Source organism: Piliocolobus tephrosceles, chromosome 1 (assembly GCF_002776525.5).
Source record: "Piliocolobus tephrosceles isolate RC106 chromosome 1, ASM277652v3, whole genome shotgun sequence".
NCBI lineage: Eukaryota > Metazoa > Chordata > Mammalia > Primates > Cercopithecidae > Piliocolobus > Piliocolobus tephrosceles.
The window spans coordinates 152,921,376-152,945,801 of NC_045434.1; positions in this window are offsets into that span (position 1 = coordinate 152,921,376).

Sequence of the window (24,426 nt, forward strand, 5' to 3'; positions counted from 1 at the left end):
ACATGGACCTGGATAATACAGAGTACTAGATTTTGGGAACAATATTTCTATAGAGGCTAGATTTGACTTGTGTTTTTAGATTTTATAAGGTGAGCTTGATGTTACAACAGTTCTTGTATCAAAATATTAGAAAAATCATGGCCTCTGAGAGGTTTTAGTCTGGATTATTTCCACTGTGAACATGTGTCAGGAACTATACTATTAAGCAGAAGATAGCCCAGGTGACTGTCTACCTAATCCCAACTCCACACAGTCCTCAAACTGGGGATGCCTCTGTGTTAAGACTGAGCAGAATAAGAAAGTGACTGATCATGACTAAGTGTATTTTGTACTTCGTTAGGTCTTAATGCTTAAAGAAAAAGAGATGTAATTATTGGACTTCCTTTTTTACTCATGTTCTTCATAAAAGATGATTTCTATTCAAATTTACATTTTTTAAGGATTATTCCTAGACAACATGGCTAGATAAAAATCAGGCTGTAAAATTAAATAAAGAATGTATGCTCTACTCAGGATTCAGAAGGAATTCCAAGTTAATTCAATTCTGACCCATTTCGGGGTCTTCTAGAGGGCAAAGCTACCCTGCCCACCAGTTGCCTGGAAGAATCACAAAGGATCAGCGGTCTATATGGTGAAGTGACTTCATAAAGGTAATAGCATGACCATCCTTACCTCCCACTAATGAACTGGGCACACCAATAGTTGACCATAGACCTAATGGATAATCTTATTAAGAGAATAAAAATCTGGTGGCCAGATTTTTATCTGGTGGATATGCACTTATTTCACATTCCCAATTTTTCAAAGTCAGAGTGGAGAGCAGAGATAATTTCCACTCAACTCCCTTCACAGGAAAGCTTTAGAAGAATGCCTCCAAGTTTCTCTCCAGCCCCAAGGACGGAAGAGTGACTTATCTGACTCATCAGTTAGGGAGAAAACATTCAGCTCAGACTTTTTGTTTTGCCTCTTAAGGCCTCCAATTTGGGAAATCAGTTCAAATTCAAGGAAAGTAGAGGTCCATCTGGCTGCAAATTTATAATCATATCATTTAGTCAATTTTGATTTCTTTCTGTTTGTCCTCTATGCCTTATTTCTCAACTGAATCCAAATTTAAGAGGTCAAGACAGGGTTTTTTTGTTTGTTTGTTTTTGAGACAGAGTCCCGCTCTGTTGACCAGGCTGGAGTACAGTGGCACCATCTTAGCTTACTGCAACCTCTGCTTCCCAGGTTCAAGTGATTCTCCTGCCTCAGCCTCCCAACCAAGTAGCTGGGATTACAGGTATGTGCCACCATGCCCAGCTAATTTTTGTATTTTTAGTAGAGACAGAGTTTCACCATGTTGACCAGACTGGTCTCAAACTCCTGACCTCAATTAATCCACCCACCTCGGCCTACCAAAGTGCTGGCAGGGTTATTATTCCACTAAAACCCTAACTAGGACAAAACTAAAAAATTGATCTTCCTAATGAAACTTTCAAAGATTTGAACAAATATCAGTTGACTGGGCAAAGAAATAGGTTGTTGTTGGTGGAAGTAGGAATTGTCTAGGCTAAGAGGATAGCATTGCAAAGGCATAGCACAGAGAACATGTAATACAATCATGAGTCACCTAAGGATAGGAGTATGTCCTGAGAAATGCATCATTGGGCAATTTAGTCCTTGTGCAAACATAGACTGTACTTACACAAATCTACATGGTATTGCCAGCTATACACCTATGCTACATAGTATCACCTATTGCTCCTAGATTACAAACCTGTATATCATGTTACTGTACTGGATACTGTAGGTAGTTGTAATATAATTGGAAGAATTTGTGTATTTAAACATAGAAAAGGTACAGTAAAATTGTGGTACAAAAGATTTTAAAAATGGTACACTTGTATAGGGCACATACATGAATGGAGCTTGCAGGACTGGAAATCTCTCTGTGTAAGTCAGTGAGTGAATTGTAGGAGAATGTGAAGGCCTAGGACATTACTTACTGTGTACTATTGCAGACTTTGTAAACAGTGTATACTTTAGACTTTGCTAAATTTATTTAAAATGTTTTTCTTTCTTCAGTAAATTAACCTTAGCTTACTGTAATTTTTCACTTTATAAACCTTTTAATTTTTTAAACATCTTAACTCTTTTGTATAACACTAAGCTTAAAATACAGTGAATGGCGGTACAAAATAATTTTTCTTTATATTCTTATTCTATAAGATTTTTCCTATTTTAAAATATTTTTATTTATTTTTTAAACTTAAAAAAAAAAACTAAGGCACAAACACACACATTTGTTTAGGCCTAGACAATGTCAGGATCATCAATACCACTGCCTTCCACTTCCGTATCTTATCCCACTGGAAGGTCGTCAGGAACAATAACACACATGGAGCTGTCATCTCCTATGATAATAATACCTTCTTCTGGAATACCTCCTGAAGGACCTGCCTTAGGTTGTTTTGCAGTTAACTTTTTTTTTTTTTTTAAGTAGAAGGATCATAGTAAAATAATGATAGAGTATATAGTACAGTAAATCCATAAACGAGTAACATTGTCATTTATTATCATTATCCAGTATTATATACTGAAGATAATTGTGTGTGCCATGTGCTATACTTTTATATGATTGGCAGTGCAGTAAATTCGTTTACACTAGCATCACCACAAACACATGAGTAATGCATTACTCTATAACATTAGGATGGTTATGGTGCCGTTAGGTGATAGGAATTTTTCAGCTCCATTTTAATCTTATGGGACCACTATCGTATATATGGTCTTTCATTGATTGAAACATCATTGTGAGCCACATAACTGTATATTTAATGAACTAAGCTGAATATGGTTGGAGCACAAAAGGTGGAGTGTGAGTGGCTTTTAATGAAATTGGAACTGTATACAGGAGAAACACAGTATTCTACGCAGCTATGGATTTAAGACTTTTGTCCAAAGGCAGATTTGCCAGATTAAGCAAATAAAAATATTAGGATTACCAGTTTAATTTGAATTTGAGATAAAAAACAAAATTGTTTTTAGTACAAGTATGTGTCATATAACACTTACAATATATATAGGGCATACTTATACTGAAAAAGTATTCATTGTTTATTTGAAATTCAAATTTAACTGGGTGCCCTGTATTTTATCTTGCAACATTTCCTGTATTTTATCTTCACAACATTTCCTAAGGGAAATGGCAAAACAGTGAAGGCTTGAAAATGTTGAAGTAATATGATGAGAAATTAGAGAGAAAGAAAACTAGTCGTGCAGCAAAAGGCAAATATCTCTTCCCAAGTGTTCAAGTTTCTTAAGGAGCCCCTTTTCAATATGGTCTCATTATAAAACCAATAATAATAAAAATCTGCTATATTTTGCAACACATGATACTACTGTAAATACAGCCTGATGAAGATAAATTGCAGTCTCAATAATACAGCAAACAAGGCTGACGTATAACAAAAAATAGGAATTTGGATTATCTCTCTTGGCATTCATGTTCTGCAGAGAAAAAGGCAATGCACAAAAGTTACTGACAACAATTTCACTTGCAAACGGAGCATACTTATTTGACCTCCTTTGAAATCTAACTTCCACACCTCCCCAATCTTCTACAAAACCTGTGTTTATTTTATTGTGCCTGACTTTTCAGAATGCCATGACTTCTGCTGAGTTCATAGTCATCTTTGACTCCCAGCAAGGTGTTTCAAGTGGACTGACACTGCCATTACTAAAACACCATCCATCGGGGAAAACCAGCATTCTGTGCTACCTGCAAAAGAAATGGGCACATTGCCAGTGAGCAGAAACTGTTCTCCTTATTTAATATGCATTTTCTCAACACTCGACATAAATGCTTATTTTTAATTATGACTCCATGTGTTTCCTAAATATCTCTGTGCTCCTTTGCTGTAACCTTTTCCCTGGGACTTTCTCGTATAGCAATTGTTAGAGTTCTAATTGCAGCTCTCTAGGACTCAGTAATGGTCAAAATGGAATGAGTTGTTCTCACCTACTGATCGGCCAGTTTATGGGCTTGCAACTGTGTGAGTACACGTGTCACTAGGAAACCAGGCTCTCCACAGGAGATCAATAATCATGAGTTGTCAGGGCAATGTTAAAATGAAAAGAGAAAAGGCCAAGTATAAAGTTTGAAACAGCATTTGACTTTTACTGTCCCTCCACAGAACAAGAAATGTGGCTCCAGCACAAACAAGTATTTTAAAACATCTTTCTACCCAAAATTTTTAACCTGTGCTATTGCCAGTGTTCAATCTGTCCATTCAGTCCTAGACTCAATATTACAAAAATGAAACTGAGATATAGGAAATTTGACCTGAGTAAGTGGCTACAATCACTACCTTTTGGGCCAAGGCAAGACCTTACTAAGTGAAATAGCCTTCAGTAAACCAATACTACTCTGGCTAATGTTTGGTGAATGCTTACCAAGTGCCAAAACTGTTATCAATACTTTAATTATAATTATTTAATACTCATAATAATCCTACAAGGTAGGTACTATTATTCTTACTGTTTTACAAATGAGATAATTGAAATATAGAGAGCCATTGTCATATGGCTTGAGAGTAGCAGACTGAATATTCAACCCAGGCAATTTTACTCCAAAGCTGCACTTTTAACTACTATACTACTCTTACTCTGGGGGTGAAGCACCATTTAATAGTGGAGAAAATTGTGTGGCCTACAAAACATGAATGTAGAGTAGTGTGGGTTGCTTTGCCTTGGTAAGATGTTCAAGTCTAGCAGTTTTCTCAATTTCATGTTGCTTTTTCATGATTCTAGGTAACCTAACAAGGATTCATACTACCTAAAGAAAGTATATGTGATTGTAAACAATACTTGCTCAAAGCAATGATCAGCTCTGTGCTTTGATTTAATCTATTTCAAATTCATTTTCTTATTGAACACTCATGCATGGAGTGCCTACTGGATGAAGTGATGAAGTACACAACTTTGGTTATCAAGACATTGTTTCTGATCAGAAGAAGTGCACAACATATAAGAATATATAGCTATGCAAGAAAACAATTATGATAGCAATCACATTGGCAATGAAAGCTGCCCAATTGTTTGCTAACCTTTAATGCTCCATAGAATATGTAACTCTGTGCCTCTCAAATTTCCAGCCCTGCTCTTTTGCCCACCTGGCCACTTAACTGTTCAGCCTCCTTTTAAACATCTCCAAAGATTCCTAGAACTAGCCAGTGCGTGGTTCTTCTAGTACATAAACTGATCTATCAGCTGCAGGGACTTTATTGTAGACACATTGATAAAGCAAGTCATAGGAAGAGAGGAATAACATTGTCCTGTTTTTATAAAATTGCTGGTGGGAACTTCACTGTGGTTACTGTTGATGTTGGTCCTAAGCCACTCCGCTTTTCTGTGCCAGAGTAGGGTAGGAAAATTGCCCCTGCTTTGGTCTTAGTTGAGTTTAAGCAATATGGTGTCTGAAACAGAGCCATCGATGTCCAGGATCTCACAGACTTTCAGAAAAACTGTCTCCAGCCATGACTTTCACTCTTCTTTCTAAAAAGCCAACAACCTATTCAAGGAATTAGGCAGGGAAATATGCTCCATTGTTTTCCATTTCTGTTTGTCTCTCAAGAGCTTGAAACAACCAGTGAAACAAAAACACAGCATTTCCTTCTCCTTTAACCAAAAAACGAAAAGTGTCATCCAAAATATGCAAATTGTATCCATCAACCCACTCATAACGCACGGAGCCTGACTTAGGTACAACATCCTGCTACACATAGAACATGGTAAGTGCTATAAGGGAGAAATGAACAGTGGTTGACTCTGGGAGTCATAGAAAGCTTTCTTGAGTTAGTAACTCATAGGCTCAATCTTCAAAAATGAGCAAGAGTTCACTGTTCAACAAAGAGACCTTATGGCATGTTGGACAAAGGGAATCAGAATTGCAGAAGGTTGCATGTATGAAGGAGCTTGGAGTTCTCGGGTGATTGTGAAAAGCATAATATGCTTGGGGCACAAGTTGTGTCACAATGTGTGTATGTGTGTATGTGGGAGGCAGCTTGGGAAAGTGAGACTAGAGGGAACGAATGAGACCAAATTCAGAGTGACAACTATTTTGAGATATTTTCAGTCAAAACTTTTCCAAGTGGCTCTCAGTAAAGCTAAATTTCCACCTATCTTTATTCCTAACATACTCTTTAATTCTGTTTAGGCAAGAGGAGAAGAAAGATTAAAAGGAATGTACACTGCAGATGCACAATACATGCCAACATATTTAATTGATGAGGAACTAGAGGGGCAAACTGAATAATGCAATATAGCCTGGGAACTATTGTCTTAAGCAGAGTTTTTTCACAGTTTTAAACATGATGATCTTATCACTTGCCTTAGTCAAGTTTCGGTGTTCATTACTTATTTTTATTTAGAATGAAATAGTGGCCTATGATCCCACAACAAATACACAGTTGAGACTGAGATTACTATTTGTGAAATTTTTGTCATCCACTCATCTGATTTACATTAGGAGAGCTTATTCCTAAACCCTCCACGCTTTTAGCCCCATCTCTTATTTTTCGTAGCAAGTGAGTAGGAAAAGCAAGTAGAGCCTTCAGTCCGTGATTTTGTATCAGGTAGAGCTCACCTAGTCCAATAGTCCTAAATGTGAGGGATTCGTTTCTTTCTGCCCTCTTTTCCTCAGGCCAGTATGTTGCTGATGAAGAGTAAGGGAGTTCTGGCCAGGCGCGGTGGCTCAGGCCTGTAATCCCAGCACTTTGGGAGGCGGAGGCAGGAGGATCACGAGCTCAGGAGATGGAGACCATCCTGGCTGACACGGTGAAACCCCGTCTCTACTAAAATACAAAAAAAATTAGCCAGGTATGGTGGCGGGCGCCTGTATTCCCGCTACTCAGGAGGCCAAGACAGGAGAATGGCCTGAGCCGGGGAGGCGGAGCTTGCAGTGAGCAGACATCGCGCCACTGCACTCCAGCCTGGGCGACAGAATAAGGGAGTTCTCTGAAAATTTAAATCTTCCTCTGTTTGTTTATTCAGAGATCTAAACTAGAGTGCAGGAACAATTAGGAATTCCATTGTTACCACACAACTAAGCCACGTCCTCCATGCTGTTAGCTTCTCATACTCATATTTTGATCTCTTTCTGCCTAGCTCTCTTGTCTGTCTCTGGATTGTTTCAAATCATAAGAGAAAAGGAATATCATTTATTGCCTCTTGCAAAGTAAATACTCCTCTATTTAATTGACGGGATGAACCAATGATGTCATTTAACAGTTTGTTTGCTGGTGATCTCTACTGCTCAAATCTCATTTACGTACACATTTACTCGTTTGATCTTCGCAATAATCCCATGGAATTGGCAAGGCAAAGGCATTATTGACATTTTACAGTTAAGATTGTTCCTCAAATGATGGAGTAGCTCTCTCAGCCTGTTTAGCTCTCTGGAACTCGGTGAAGTCCCGGATTCACAGTGCCACAATAATAATACAGCAATAGGACTCTAACATTGGAATGATGGGGGCATTGGCATGAAAAAGGGTGGCCTTATATCTTTGCTCTGGCCCTTTCTCCTTTGATTCTTTGATCAATTACTTCAGCTGTTTGGGCACAAGTCTCCTACTCTGTAACATCGAGATAACAATCACTCTCTCTCAGAGTTGTGTACATTAAATAAGAAAACATAGAAACAGCAATACCCCTCTAACATCATTATTGTTTAGTAACAGTGGTGGATGGGAAGTACAGTCTGTACATGAAGGGAAACGGAGATTCAGATACTTATTCTGATGCCTTGCCATGGCCCTCAAATTCAGATTCCTAGAAACAAATTTTTACTTACACCCATATGTGCTTACATTTCAAGGATTTGTTAGGTCTGATCAGCTGCTATTAATGACAAAATGCTGCTTGAGCTTGGTTGCTTTACAGTCTCTCTTTATAGCTTTGTAAGGTTAGGAAAAAATCCCTGAAATATCCTTGTGGGGCCATATTTATAAATTGTCACAGGTGTTGCTGGACCACTATGAGCACTCAAATTTATTTTTATAGTCATGTTCACTTTCATGTAAATTTGGGTCTTTCATTTGGTCAATTAATGACTGTAGTAAAATAATGTGGAAAATCACCTAACACCACTATTCCAATAAAATAATTTGTTGCTGGTTAATGTAACAGCAACATTGCCTTAGAAAATATCTAGCAAATGTGTTGAACATACATACCACACCTTCTTCCCAAGAAAGGCTTTTGTTGTTCATTGTCATGTTAATGAAACAGTTAAGTTAAAACAGGGGGTCAGATTTATTTTTTCTTTTCTGTGTATAGAAATAGTCATGTAATTTGCCCCTCTGTCATCAGAAGTAAATGCATTAAGGGAATCAATGGTAAACACTTTCCAGTGTGATCTTCAGCTTCGTTCTTGCTTGCTGTCTGAAAGAAGCTGTTGCTGGGGGAGGTGTATATCTTCAAGACTGTTCGTACTTTTGACACTTTGGGTAACTTCAAGAACAGGAGCTTTGAAAATCTAAATTACTCATCTCTATTCTGTATGATTATTGCTGTCATTCAGTTGAATGAAATTAAACTTGCCACTTGCATCATCACACAGAACCAAATTATAGAACACGTTTTTTAAAAATGTTATTTCATTTAATTAAAGAGTAAATAGAATTCTGCTTTGCTTCAGTTGTGTGATATAAAATATACATTGAATAAAAGGGAAAGCATTAAGTTTCTGTGAGAAATTCAGTAAATAAAATTAAAATTGGAAGGAGGCACTACCCCTAGATGCTATTTATGCAACTATTCTTTTCATTTTATTTACCAGAAAGGTTCACCAAAACCCAAAATTTTCCTATTCTTACTGCCTTGCTAAATTTTAGCCTTGTGTTTTGTTTTCATGGTGGTGGAGGAATCTTCTTTTGAAATACTTTTGTTTTTGGAGAGAAGCATGAATAATTTCTAACACAGAGAAAACAATCAGGCAGCCTGGAGCAGATCTTCCTCTTGGTTCTCACACTTTTTTTCATGGTACCCATTTTTTAAATGTGTAAATTTCACTTGAAAATTGGGATTAGTGGGTTGTCTTTAAAAGAAATAAAATCTGGTCACAGTGAACCCACATTTCTGCATGACAAATCTCAGCAGAAGCTGGGACATGTGAACTCCAACTGCCTAAGTCCCCACCAGGCTCTATTGTCTCTCCATGCCTGCCAGTCTGTTGTACTCAGTTAAGCTGCTGGAATGACTCCTAAAGGTATGTATGCATACATTTGTAAATAAATATGTTAATTTTTAAACAGCAGAATAATACTTAAAAGGGAGGGAGAGGCAGCCTCCAAGTCTACCTCTGATTACTTTAAAAATTTTCCTAGAATAAGTGTGATCTCAGGCAATTTTCTCATTTATAAAACCAGAAATAATATTTGTAATTCCTATCTTTTGTAGTTTTATGCCAATCACTAAGATGCTGCATATAAAACATTTGATCATAATGACTGGTACTCATAGGTGTGCAATAAATGTTAGCTACAAGTGTTCTATGGCAGCAAAATAAATGTAGTTTTAACAATTGACTTTGAGTTTCTATGAGTAGCAGATGCCTTGTTTCAGGATCTTTGATTTTCAGTTGCACTGTTCCCATTGAATACACTAGGATAATTGCCAGTGGACATGCTGCCTCTGTCATTCTGGGTGAGATCACTTGGTCTTGTGCTTTGCGCGGGGTAATGAGTGTATTAGGAAAAACTGAAGCAAACGTGGGTGGATATTTCTTGTCAGAGCTTTGATTTGGATTCCTTGCAGAACAACAGAAATATTCATTATGTTTTCATTTCTCAAATGCAAAGAATAGCAGAGTTTCAAAAACAGGAGAGTGAGGCACTACCCTAAAGGAAGTTGTTTCAACACATTTAAAAGCAGCCTCTAGCAATCAAGGCATCATAGATGTTTGCCTCATTATTTCTCCTGATCATTATTTGGCACCTTTATTTGTTTTGATCCCTTCTTACAGACTTGCCAATGTTAATTTGCTGCAAATGTGATTTTTGGACCAGCAAAGGGTCTGCAGCTCATGCAGAGTATAGTAGATTGTTAAATAGATTTCTGATTTACTGCCCTTAATATCTTCTTCAGGAACAGCAGTAGGAGCTTGTGGTTGGGGGTGGAGGATCTCTGATTACAATCATGGGTAGAGAAATGGTTTCTTCTGACATTTTTCTTTCAGAGAGACTAAGCAAAACTGCCATACAGTTTAACAGTACCCTTCTTAACTCACTGCAGGTTGCCATGGAAACAGGAATCTCGCCTCAACATGAAAGGCATTTAGGAAATCTGTTAGGTTTTAACACTACCATGATCTAAGCATCGTTGCTCACCACTAACAAGTCTAGCATCTCTTTTAGAATATCATTAACACTCATTAAATTTCTCTGCACATGGTTTTGGAGGTCTTCATATCATCTTTGATTTTTTAAAAATTTTTTTGTGAGTGACCATCTTATCAGAGAATATGCATTTTGTGAACTATACTTAGCTCATCTAGCACATGAAATAAGACTCACTTTTACTTACACTGTTATTTTCACATGATCCAGATTTAGATTTTAATAGAGAATAGTATGATTCCAATGGCAATTAAGAGAATGTGCTAATACTTGGGAAATGTATTTATAAGAAAGAAGAACCAAGTGGGAACTTTTGTTCTGTAGACAAAGTTTAATATAAAATGCCCCTATGGTTACTTGTTTGTGTTGGGTAACTTTTAGGTCAGCTCTCATATATTAGTTTAGTTTTGCCAAGTAATTTAATTTTAGCATTTGTTTTCTAAGACAGTCTACTTAGGAATCTTAAAACACTTAAAAATCTTTTAAGATTATGTTTCTGGCAAAATCAGTTTGACTTTTTGTTTTGTTGAACTATAAAATGTGATTCAAGAGCCACTTATTTGCTTAAAGCAACTACAGTAATGGCTAAATCACCATTTTCTTCTATTTTACAAAAGAAGGAAAATGTAGGTGTACTTTTAGGGAAAAAAATAAGAAAAGATCTATAAATTGTGACTCAAAATCTTACTTTTTCAAAAATGTGAAACAAAAGAAGTCACTCGTTCAGTAGTTGATCTTCTCTAGTTGACCGTGACTTCACAAATTGGTGTATTTCTTCCCCTTATTGAAAGATTTTTAGTGGCTCTCAATGCTTATTCCTGGCATAGAGCAAGTGGCAAGCTGTGATGAACACAGACTTTGGAGTGAGAAAGCCCAAATTTAATTCTCAACTCCGTCGCTTGCCAGTTGGGTGAAATTGCACAAGATACTTTAAGCCCCCTGCACCTCTTTTCATCATAAAGTTGTTATAAGAATTAAGTCAGACAATGCATGTGCCGCACTTAGACTTCTGCTATCAGGCACACATACTGGCACATAATACATCCTCAGTGAATTCAATTACAAGTATTATCATATTAATTTTATAGCTTGGACAATTTGACAGCACTGGTAAACCAATATGTCTCTTTTTACTAAAATCAAGTCTCTTAGCAGAACAGCCAACCAGGTATAAATTGGGCTGCTTGTAGCTCTCCTTCTTCTTGAGCTTGTTATTTACTTTTGGGAAAAGTGGATTAGCAATAAAATGTCCAAAACCCAGAAGATAGATAAGAGAATAACATATTAAGAACAAGCACAAATTGGAAATTTGATTTTTAGATGGGACGTTGAACAAAACCAACCAACCAGTCATTTCTAGTTGAGAAGAGTCAGAGCATGTCTATAAGCAGTTCATTCATTGGCTTGTGTAGCCTTGGGACCATAATGAATTGGTGCATAATAAATTTTATCATGAGCAGATCCAGAGTCCTATAGGATTATTCTAATTGGGTGTTTAATTTCTTTTATGTTGAGGTTTAAAGATAAAATGAAGTATATCCCTTTCCAACTCACCATGAATCAAAAGGGAATAAAGAAAGTAGTAATCAGATGGAGACAAAAAGTCAATTTGATTAATGACTTAAATAATTAGCTCTTAAGAGTCTTGTTTGGGGTAACAGTGAGATTTTAAAAACTGTACCAAATATAAACATATACAAATATAAACACCCTGTCCTGGGCAGCACTGGAAGACAGCAGTCTTCCCTCCTCAGGGAAAGAGATTACCTGTATAAAACTCACAGCAGGAATGAGAAGAGCAGAAAGCATGCTCACAGCAGGCAGGCAGCTTCCAACGACAAAGAAAGCAGAGAGCAACTGAGATGTCTAAGGCCAGTACCTGCTCTGGCCAATAGCAGACAGGAGCATGTATTCTTTGGAGACAGGCAGATACAAAACGAAAGAAGCTATAAGAGAAGGGTCAAGCCATGCATGCTCAGCTTATTTCCCTAAGTACCAATCAGATAAAAAGGTTGTAAGAGAGGCCAGGAAGTCTTACTCCAATGGATGGTAGTCTACCTTAGTGTGAAATAAGTGTGCTGGTTTGCTAGGGTTACCATGAGAAAATACCCAACTGGGTGGCATAAACAAAAGTAATATATTTTATCACAGTTTTGGAAGCTGGAAGTACGAGATCAAGGTATTGGCAGGTTTTGTTTCTTCTGTGGCCCCTCTCTTTGGCTTGCAGATGGCCACCTTGTCCTTTGTCCTCATGTAGTCCTGGTGTTTCCTCTGTGTGTTTGCACACCCCCGGTCTCTCTCACTCTCTCTCTCTGTGCACGTTCAAATTTTCTCTAATAAGGACACCATTCAGATTGCATTAAGGCCAACTCTAATGGCCTCGTTTAACTTAATCGCCTCTTAAAGGCCCTATCTTTAAATATAGTCTCATTCTAAGATACTAGAGGTTAGGGCTTCAACATATAATTTTTGAGGGGATACAGGTTAGCTCATAACAATATGTTCACCTTAACAGCACAGTAAGAACTATAGATTTTACATTGCGATTAATACTTTGCTAACTTCTTTATTTATTTATTTTTTTTTTCACTGAAAAAAAAATCTTGCCTCTTAGATAGCTTTTTCAGGAGTTAAGCTGTGTTCACAATGAGGGTCAAACCTGCAGCTTACAGCTTAGAAACTCAGTGATGTATGCAAGCAAAATGAGGAATTGCCAAGTCTACCTTAAAATGACCATTTGCCATACAGTTATTTGATAGACCCATTAAATTCCAGTAAATTAAAAATGTTCCAATGTGGCTAATCATTCCAGAAATGCCAATAAAAATAAAACAATAGAAAAAAATTTTTTAAATTACAAGAATTATATTTTATTAAAGATTTGTTTTGTTATAGTTCTATGTGATGTGGGGTTCTAAAGTCACATAAACTTTTTCTTCTGGAGAACAGCTTGTTTAAATAAAGCTGAATACTGTTAGAGAGTAAGAAGAAAGATAAAGCCTGTTACCTTTGGCACAAATAACTATGAATGAAAAGAAATTAAGTGAAGCTATGAAGAAAAATCATTTGTTCTTTCACAGCATCTTTGTATGGAGACATCAAGAACTTTAAAAATGCTCATTAGTTAGGTTATATGATACACTGCACCTTGAAAATTCCCTCTTGTCTTAGTGCATTTTGTGCTACTATATCAGAATAGACAGACTGGATAATTTATAAAGAAGAAAGATTTCTTACAGTTCTGGAGGTTGGAAGTTCAAGGTACACACAACTGGTGAAGGTTTTCATGTTGTGTCATCCCATAGTGGAAGGCAGAAGTACAAGAGAACTCAAGAGAGCAAGGGGTAGGGGGTAATCTTGGTTTACAACAAACCCACTCCAGTGATAATCACGTAAATCCACTTATGAGGGCAGATTCCTCATGAATCTAATCACCTTTGAAAGGCCCCGCCCTCAAAACTGTTGCATTGGGGATTAAGTTTCCCATTCATGAACTTTGGAGGACATATTCAAACCATAGCGCCCTGAATTCAAATCTAAAATCTTTGGATCTTGCAACCAGACTGTGAAACAAAGAGAATGAAATAGAAGCTTTTTCAAGGATATTTAGATCCATGAGTAGGCACTAATGTTCTGCTCATCCTTTGAATATGCTACATAAATTGGGAAGAATTAGGACCAGGTCTTCTCCAAACTTCCAGATCATACTTCAATGTATAGTTAGATAATAGGGAAAATGGAATTAAGAAAAACAATTCAGCCCCTGTGGTTTTGTGTTAAAATTACCGATAGGCGAGGTGTGGTGGCTCACGCCTCTAATCTCAACACTTTGGGAGGCTGAGGAGGGTGGAACTCCTGAGGTCAGGAGTTTGAGACCACCCTGGCAAGCATGATGATGCCCTATTTCTACTAATAATACACAAAATTAGCCAGGTGTGGTAGTGGGCAGGTGTAATCCCAGCTACTCAGGAGGCTGAGGCAGGAGAATTGCTTGAACCCAGGAGGTGGAAGTTGCAGTGAGTTGAGGTCATGCCATTGCACTCCAGCCTGGGCAACAAGAGTGAAACTCTTTCCCCCCCAACAAAAAAATCACCGATATTAGTATCAGGAACTAAGATTAATTGAATCCTAATTCTATAACAGCACTGCTAAAACATTTGAAATTTCATTATTTTAAGCCGTTCTTATACATAACTATCATGGTACTCTGCAAAGAGCTGAGAAAAAACTAGAACATGGAATGAAATATGGTGTCTGGCCCCATGGTGCTTATAGTTACTGAAAAACCAGACATTAACAACTATATAACAGCTATAGTACTTGCTCATGAAGTCAAAGTTAGTTATTGAAGAGAAGCACAGGAAGCAAAGGCTCACTATGTCTGGATAATCAAGGAAAGCTTCACAGAGGAGAAGACAGTTAGCCTGGATGGTGATGGATGAGAATTTTGTAGGAAAATTTTTTCTAAAAGATTGAGGCAGAACATAAGAGAAGGACTGCTTAGTAGAAACATATACGATGAAATATAATGAGTGGAATGTTGGATGTGAAAAACAGTTTGATGTTGATAAAGTTTTTTGGAAATGGGAGAAATACCATATGATTTTTGCAACTGGAAGATGTCTGAAAGCATGGAGAGAATGGCATGTGGATAGGAAAGCAAGTGGTGAACAACTTTTCCTGTGAAAGCGTCTACTCCCCAGTCTTAGATTTTTCAAGGGCAACCTGAACATTATGTCCTTTCCCAAGCTAATTTATTTTTATGTACCCAAGAGCTTTGAACATGTGGTCACTTGAATGAAACATCCTCACACATTCCATCTCCCTTTGAACAGCATAATATAATCATAACAGGAAAAATTTTAATTTGTTTCACCAACAAAAATATCTAAGTTCTTCCTAGTCTATCCTGTTAACATTTATATGCACTTACCTTAAGTTTGTGCTGTTAACTTTAGCATCTTGTCTTCTGTTGTCTTGCCAGACTGTGAGCAAGACGCTACCCCCAAATGATGTAGTCAATGGTAAGTAAGCCTTCTTGCCTCTACTTTATAAAATCTTCTCTCTTTTACTTTTATTTGAGTACTGTTATCTCTTGCTTCATCATGCTGGTCATTACATCTTTGACCCATATGTCATGAAAATTGCAGCCAAGAGTTGGCTCAAAGCCATTCTCAGATGTTTGAGAGAACTCAGAAATGATCTCAATACGATTGAGTGGCATCACAGAGGCTTTTCCTCCACTTATTGGCTGATGAACCTGTATAGGGATTTTAGCTTCATCCTACGCATTCTTTCTTTTGAAAAAATTCATGATGTTTGTTGATTAATGTTGCTGAAGTAAATTAAAGTACCTGACTTTTTTATTTTTAATTTCAACTTTAATTTTAGATACAAGGGGTATATGTGCAGGTTTGCCACATGGGTATATTGCACCAAGGTAGTGAGCACAGTACCCAATAGGTAGTTTTTCAACCCATGTCATCCCTGACTCCCGCCTCTAGTGATCTGTAGTGTCTGTTGTTCCTGTTAATGTCCATGTGTGCTCAATGTTTAGCTCTCACTTACAAGTGAGAACATGCAGTATTTGTTTTTCTGTTCCTTTTTAAATTCACTTAGGATATGGCCTGCAGCTCCATCTGTGCTGCTGCAAAGGACATGATTTCATTCTTTTTTTTATGGTTGTGTAGTACTCTATAATATATACTAATATGTACCACATTTTCTTTATCCAGTTCCCCATTGATGGGTACCTAGTCTTTGCTATTGTGAATAGTGTGACAAGAAACTTAGGAGCGCAAGCATCTTTTTGGTGTAATGATCTATTTTCCTTTGGGTATATAACTAGTAACGAGATTGCTGGGTTAAGTTATTCGAGAAATCTCCAAACTGCTTTCCACAGTGGCTGAACTAATTTACATTCCCACTAACAATGTATAAGTGTTCTCTTTTTTCCACATCCTCACCAGCTTCTGTTGATTTTTACTGTTTAATAATAACCATTCTGACTGTTATAAGATGGTACCTTATTGTGGTTTTGATTTGCATTTCTCTGTTGATTAGTGATAATAAGCATTAGATCCTTACCTTTCACCATTTACAAAAATTAACTCAAGATGAATTAAAGATTTAAATGTAAGACCTCAAAACTATAAAAATTCTGAAAGAAAACCTAGAAAACACCCTCCTCGACACTGGCCTTGGCAAAGAATCTTTGGCTAAGTCCTCAAAAGCAATTGCAACAAAAACAAAAATTGACAAGTGGGGCCAACTAAAAATGTTCTGTACAGAAAAAAAAAAAATCAACAGAATATAAAGATAATCTACAGATAAGGAAAAAATATTTACAAACTATGCATCTGACACATATTCTAATATCCAGAATCTATAAGGAACTTAAATCAACAAGCAAAAATAAATAACCCCAGCTGGGCGCAGTGGCTCACACCTGTAATCCCAGCACTTTGGGAGACCTAGACAGGTGGATCACAAGGTCAGGAGATCAAGACCATCCTGGCCAATGTGGTGAAATCCCATCTCTACTAAAAATATAAAAATTAGCTGGGCATAGGGGCACATGCCTGTAATCCCAGCTACCTGGGAGGCTGAGGCAGGAGAACAGATTGAACTAGGGAGTCAGAGGTTGCAGTGAGCCAAGATGGCACCACTGTACTCCAGCCTGGTGACAGAGTGCGACTCCTTCTCAAAATAACAATAATCATAATAAAACGATTAAAAATGGGCAAAGGACATGAACCAAGACTTCTCAAAAGAAGACATCCAGACAGCTTACACACATGATAAAACATTGTGCTTTTTACATGTATTGACAAATCATAATTTTGATTGGTCTTTACCCAGTGATGACATTAAAATGTATCGAATTCTTAGTGTATTCACTCTGGTATACCAAAATGCCTAACTGACAACCCCACTTAAATGTCTCACTGGTATCTGAAACTTAACATGTCCCAACACAACTTCTCCTGTTGCTTCCAACTGCTGTCTTCTCCATTTCATTAAACTGAATGACTATTCACCTACTTGACCAAGACTTACACTTAGGAATCATTCTATGCTCCTTTTTCCCCTCCTTGTACTTTAAATGCAACCTGTCATCAAGTCAAGTCAGTTTTATTCTTGAAATATTTTTTGAATTTAACCTCTTGCTACCACCTTCATTGCTACTTGCCAAGTAAAAACAACCTGGATTGCTTCGGAATCCTTCTAATGTCTCTGCTTTTACTCTTGTTCCCTCCATTTATTCTCAATACAGAAGCAAAGGAATTCAGCTTTTAAACATGTAAATTAGATCATATTCTGATTGCTCAAAATCTCCCAATGCTCCAATACCTTCCTGTTGCAGTCAGAAAAATATATCAGCTTCATTCCATGGTGCACATCTAAGGCCCATCACCCTCTCCCAAATATCTGGGCAAACTAATTAGGAAGCTCAGCTGCTCTCTCCTTTGATGCAGGGAAAAGATTCAAATCAAGATCTTTGCCCCAGCCCCAAGCCTAACTACAATTTAAAAATCCAAGCCAGTCTCCTTTTCTTGCTCTGTGAAGCCATCTGTGGGCCAGCTTGGGAAGTCTACCTTGCTCTCTCAAAAAAACTTATTATATAAGTTATATAAGGAATAAATCTATTCATATTCTCTTGGGGTGTGTGTGTGTGTGTGTGTGTGTGTTCATCATCAGTCTTGACATCCAAAGCAAATTTGGGTGTGGATTCAACTCACTTCTACACAATGACTATCTAACAATGAAGGAATGAATAAATGATTCTTTCTGTGTGCTTTGTTTTCTAAAACTATTCCAAAATAAACTATTCTCTAATCCATTATTTTTTATTTTTTAACATGTTCTTTGTATATTTGTTCTCTTGTATGCCCTATGAAGATTCTGTTAGTATCTGTACATCTATCTATCTATCTATCTATCTATCTATCTATCTATCTATCTATCTATCTATCTTCTCTCTTTCCTCATCAACTTGGAGTTACCGTACTTGCCTCATTTACTTTTGGTGCTGTGTATTACTTTCACTCCAATTTCTTCGTAATTAAAATTAATGGGAGGACCCCCATAATTTCTGCTTAAAGATTTAGAGTTTGGGGCTTATTATTTCTTCTGTGAGTGTTTTTTACATCATGTATCACCAAGTATTACCACTCCTGGATGTTTTGAGTGTAGAGAGAACTTTCTTTCCTATTTATTTATCAACCTGCTTACTATTAAGAACAATTTATCTGCTCTAATGGGAATTTGATCTCCTTGTATTTATCTCCGTCAAATTTTCCAGCTTTTGAAATAAATTTCAACTACTATCATATTATGGTCAGAAAACACAGTGTTTCTTGCTTTATTACAGAATCTATTTACATAAACTATATCACTTTCCTTGGGGATTACTTCACATTTTTGATAATACTGACCAACATATGAGCATAGATATTCAGATCTAGATTCTATAATCCCATTCACATACGAATCATACATAAATGTGTAGTTCCTTGATCACTTGTTTATTTCTAAACCTAAAGCCCAGAAGTAAGTAGATTTACTCCATGTTTCATGCTCTAAGTTATACATAGAGCAAGTACTATGCTCTCTGTGGAATCTTCTCTCTCTTGCATTTATAGTCCAAGCCTAGTGTTCATTCTCTTTTTATAATAGCTCGGCTTTTCTCCTGATATTTTATGTCTTTCTAAAATGAACACATGAAAAATCTACTCTTCTCTTTGGTTTGGAGATCAGTGCTTTTCCGTCATTTCAGGACCCACTTTCTATCACAGACCTTCCCTTTTCCTGTGGTTAATAATCTGGAAGAGTATTTTTAACCATCTAGAATATTATGACTAGACGAAATAGCCTGTTTGTCAGGAGCATCGTTCTCATTAGGTCACGTACAGTCTTTGCATGTAACTTGCTTACATCACGTGGTTAACTCACTTACATTCTCTGAGTAATACTTCAGAGCTCGTCACAAGAAAGAATGCCTGGTGGCCATTCTAGTACACTAAAATGATATCAAGAGATGACACATATCATTAACAAGAACCCTAAACATAATCTCTTATCAAAACTTTTTGTCTTCCATTTTTTTGTAGTTAGTGACTGATCAGAGAGGGGCCTGCTGGACTGATCAGGCAAAGCTTTACTCTGAGGCTGGATCATGACCGAGGTCCTCTGCTTCATCAGTCTAGAAACACGCTCTGATTGATGCTCTCTGAAGTGAGGAAGCTAAGACTTCTACTCACAAGAGTCTGAGAGAAAATTGTTTTTCTACTAATAAATAAAATGAGATAAAACTCACCAAAGGAGCAGAATATTTGATTTACATATCCCGTTCTTCTGAGAATTGCCATATGAGAAAATATAGGGTCATTATGTGAACTTGATATGACTGCAAGGGGGATTATTAAGGCCAGTATAATAGACCTTTAACACTGTGATGAGCACCTCCACTGTCGGGTCAAACAAGCCAAGTGAGTTTCAGGCCTTCCCTGGGATGGTTTTCTTGTGTTCTGGTGGAATGCAGACCACTTTCTCTCTGTTAACACATTCTTTCATGAGACAAGAGCTTAAAAATAATAGCTACCTTCTATTAAGTTTCTACAATGTTATTAATGTCTTAATATAATAACAGTTAACACTTTTAAATACCTACTATGTTGCAGGCACTATTCTAAGTAACTCGCTTATCTTCACAACAACCTTATGAAGTAGGTATTTATTACAATCTCCATTGTTAAAGATATACTGAGAAACGAGTACTCATCACAGAAGAATGTATAAAATGTGAATAATGATAAAATGAACATCTAAGTATTCACTATCCCTCTTAAGAAATAAAATACACATCACCTTCCTCTCCTGTCCCATCTTAATGAACCATTATTTTGAATGTGTTAATAACTTCTCTCTTCCCTAAGGTTTTTTTTTTTTTTTTCTCTATCCTGAATATCAATACAGGATTTCATGTTTTCTATGAATTGCTGATATCTTCTCCCATTTTATGCCTTTTTTTCTGTTCATTGTATCCTTTGTAATTAATTTTAATGTAGTAAAATTTATCAATTTTTCTGTTTGTGATTTATAGCCCAAGTTTCTTGTTGAAAATATCCTACTCATTCTTGAGTTTATAATGATGATATTCCATATTGCTTTCAAGAGGCTTTATAGTTTTGACTTTTACCCCCTGGAAATGATTTTTATGAATGATGTGACACATAGGTAATCATTTACATTTTACAGATTAAAAAATGACACAAGGTGATTAATTGCCTCGCTCAAGGTTCACAGATGGTAAATCGTAGAGCTAGAAATTGAACCCAGGCAGTCTGGCTCTGGATGCTGCCTCCTCAGGTATAACTACAGCAAGTACACAGATGCAGTAATGGATGTTCAGGGAAGTGAAGTGACTTGTCTAAGGTAACACAATCAGTAAGAGCTACCTACAGAGAATATGCAAAATTCAACATGCTTTATACCAGAGTTCATACACTTTCCTTACTATGGACTGCCTCCTAGGACCACATCCTGGTCTTATGATTCTGTTTCTACAAATTCTCCTTTCTTCTTGCTTTGGGGAACCATTTTATTCTTTAGTTACTTTTGCAGAGAGCTGGTTTTAGCCATATTCTTTCTATGTAACTGGTTTAACCCACAAAGTAAAAATTTATCTCTTAATTCTGAATTTATCTGATGTCATGTTTCTCTGAATTTATCACAGTCTTATTTCTTCGTCTGAATTTATATGTAATTTGTACTTCTTAGAGTCCCATCTGCTAACCTTCCAATATTGTGCATTCAAATGCTATTTATAGCAGATCGTCTTACTCTTAGCTTCTTGTTACCTCTTTTTCAATGATTGCAATTAACACTTCAAGGATTTCTTTGATCTCCCTCCTTTCCTTCTCCTTGGGCTCATCTTTTACAGTTTCTTCCATTTAATTCACACTCAGCTACTTCTACACAAGTCAAAGATAATAGCTGACTCTTCCCTGCCATGCCTTGCTAGGATAGAGATAAAGGTAAACTTTTTGATCAAAGTTGGCCACTGTTTCTTACTCTTAAAGATGAATTATAAATGCTCAGCTTTGTGGTTAGTTTGGCTTTCAATGAAGCAAACTTAAGTTATTTCTGGAATTTTAGAAGGTCTCTGATACAGCCTAAATTAGCTCTAAGTACAACTGTCATGCATTTAAATTACTCTTTTGATTTTGCTAATACATCTCTCCCTGCTCAAAATGCCATTTGTCCTATGGTCACCTACTGAAATTCTGCTTATCATTTAAAGTTCAAGTCAGATATCACCTCCCTGTGAGTACTCTTCTGATCAGCCAAAGCAGAATCCAGTGCATAACCAAAGCATTTTACATCACTCTTAGCTTAATATATTCAGTTTTGGAATACTTTAGTATTATACATATGGAGTCTCCCAATATATTGCAAGTTCCTTCAGGAAAACAACCTAGAACTTATTTTAGGTAACTATAACTACAATAATCTTTCTTGTTGGGATTATAGTTTTCTAATGAGAATTTTATAGGCCTATTGTAATACATTTGAAGGTATGTATTAAGCTTAAATGAATGACATGATTAGGTGGGCTGAATAATCCCTTAATCCTTCATGAAATTATTTAGGATTTACTGTATACCTGGAATTATATCTTGCAGTAAAGATAATAGCATGAACATAACGCTGGTTCTATCTCATAGACTGCTGAGGTAGACAGATGAGAAACAAAAGAGAGGCCATGTGGTGTCATGGAAATGCCCATGCTTGAGTGTCAGCAAAGCTCCTTGGTTACCAGCTTTGGCATGTGCTATTATTGGTAGAGCCTTGGATAAGCCTTCTAGTCTAATGGTGCCTAAATGTTTTCATTTGCAAAATGATGGGAATAAATTTTCACCTTTTGGGAAAGCTTTTAGGTATGGAGATAATGCACAATTATCAATAGATGAAAATGATGATGATTATTATTATAGCATAATATAACATATTAGCTAATGTGAAAGCAGCCAAGATTGTTTTAAAACAATTCAGACTGGAGGATTAATTTAGATGACTAAGTTAATCAAGTGGTATGTCCACTAAAACCAAACTTGTCCTTGGGACACAGTCTGCTTGTAGAAAGAACTACTGTCAGGAGTCCTTCAAATTTCATAGGCAAGAGAATAGGGAAGTAGATAAAAGTTATTTAATGATTGTTATCTGTCACTTTCTTATTAGTGGCCCTATAAAGGCCATTATAAGGTTTTAATATGTTCTCCATTGGCATAATAGCTATGTGAATAAATGGGCATTATAATCCCCTTATTACAGACATAGAAACTGAGATTCAGAGAAGTTCAGTGTCTTACAGTCACACAACATCTCTGATATTGTAGTCTAAAAAGCCTAATTATACTTCAAGAAAAGCTTGTGTGTGTGTGTGTGTGTGTGTGTGTGTGTGTGTGTGTTTAGCTATTTTACCAGGGAGCATGTTATTGAATAATGACTTTGAACATCTTCCCTTATTAACTCCATTTCAGGTGTGTTTTGGGAACAGTGTCATCTTTTTGTTGCACCAAATGACACATAATGTACTGTCCAGGATAACAACTGAAACCTAAAGTGTTCTTTAAAAAATTCCAATCTGAGTTTTTAGAATGTAGTGGGCCTATGACTACTGGCAAATGGAGGTAATCTTTGCCCTCCTAGATGAGCAGGTAGCTGATGTACCTCTCACATAGTGGAATAGAAGACTATTATTTCTAGATGAAATAGTCTGTCTGTTGGGAGCATCATTCTCATTATGTAATCTAGGTTGAGTTGATGCAAAGGATATAATTAAGCATTGCTACAAATTTTGTCTGTGCCTCCTTGTGGCTGGTCCTATTCTTTTCTTTTCTTTAAATTACTGGAACATGTTTGGCTGCACTTTACATTTCATATATACTGTGATGTAGTCAGGCTTTCAATATTATAGTCTTTTAATTAAAGAAATATCCAAAATTTGTTATGAAATAATATTGCTGTATATTTAACACTGAATTGTTTATGTTCTTCTCCTTTACTATAAATTTGTGAAAATGAAGGTTCTTACATGTGTTCGTAACATTATAGTACAAATATATTATATTTATGTTATATATATTTGTGTAATTACATATGTAAGAATATATGCATATATAGCCTCTTAAAGTAGTCTTTTCAACAAAATAATCAACAAGATAAATAATGAGTAGAATTCAAAGTATTTTTGAACATGGTTATAAATATGTTCACATCTTCAAATTTGAGGAACACTCTGCTAGTATTTTTAATACTAAACATGAAAATGACATATAAAAGGGAATATATTTGTCCAGGGAAAAAAATAGATGAGTATTCTGAGGTGATACCTTTCATAACTGGAGTAGCCTCACTATGTGGCACACTAAAGCCTTGGCAACAAGGACAATGAGGAGAGGAAAGAAACTAGAATTGAAGGATACAGGGCCTGGCTCTGTGACACTGAGTCTAGTCAACATGAAAGCCCTGGCATGGTTTGGGCAGATGTCAACACCTTTGCTTGGGGAACATGAAGACAGGAAGAATGTCAAATCTGGCCTGTGTGGCAGTGTGAAGGGCTATTAACTAATATAACCTAGTTGGTGGTGGTGGTCTAAGGACAATGTCATGTATCTTATAGCCTTGGGTAGAAAATCAAGGAGACATCAAAGAGAGGAAAATAATCACCTGGTAAGAGCTGCACAGGTTTCACAGCCGTGTTGGTTTCAGGAAAAATCATTGTCTTATGAGGCAAATGGAACAGGCCTGCTTTGTCCTCTGGAAGTAAATGTCAACATGCTGTAGGAGCCAGGGAGCAGAGAAAACTGTGACTTGGAATCTACTTAAACTTAACCAAATGCTTATCCATGGCACACCAGACACTGGGCCTATTTATTACAATCCAAAGCCCATCACATGATAAACATAGAGCTTCTTACATAGCCTCTGACTTTGCCATAGTTGGCTCAGAGAAAGGGGCAGATGAATAGGGGTTCAGAAA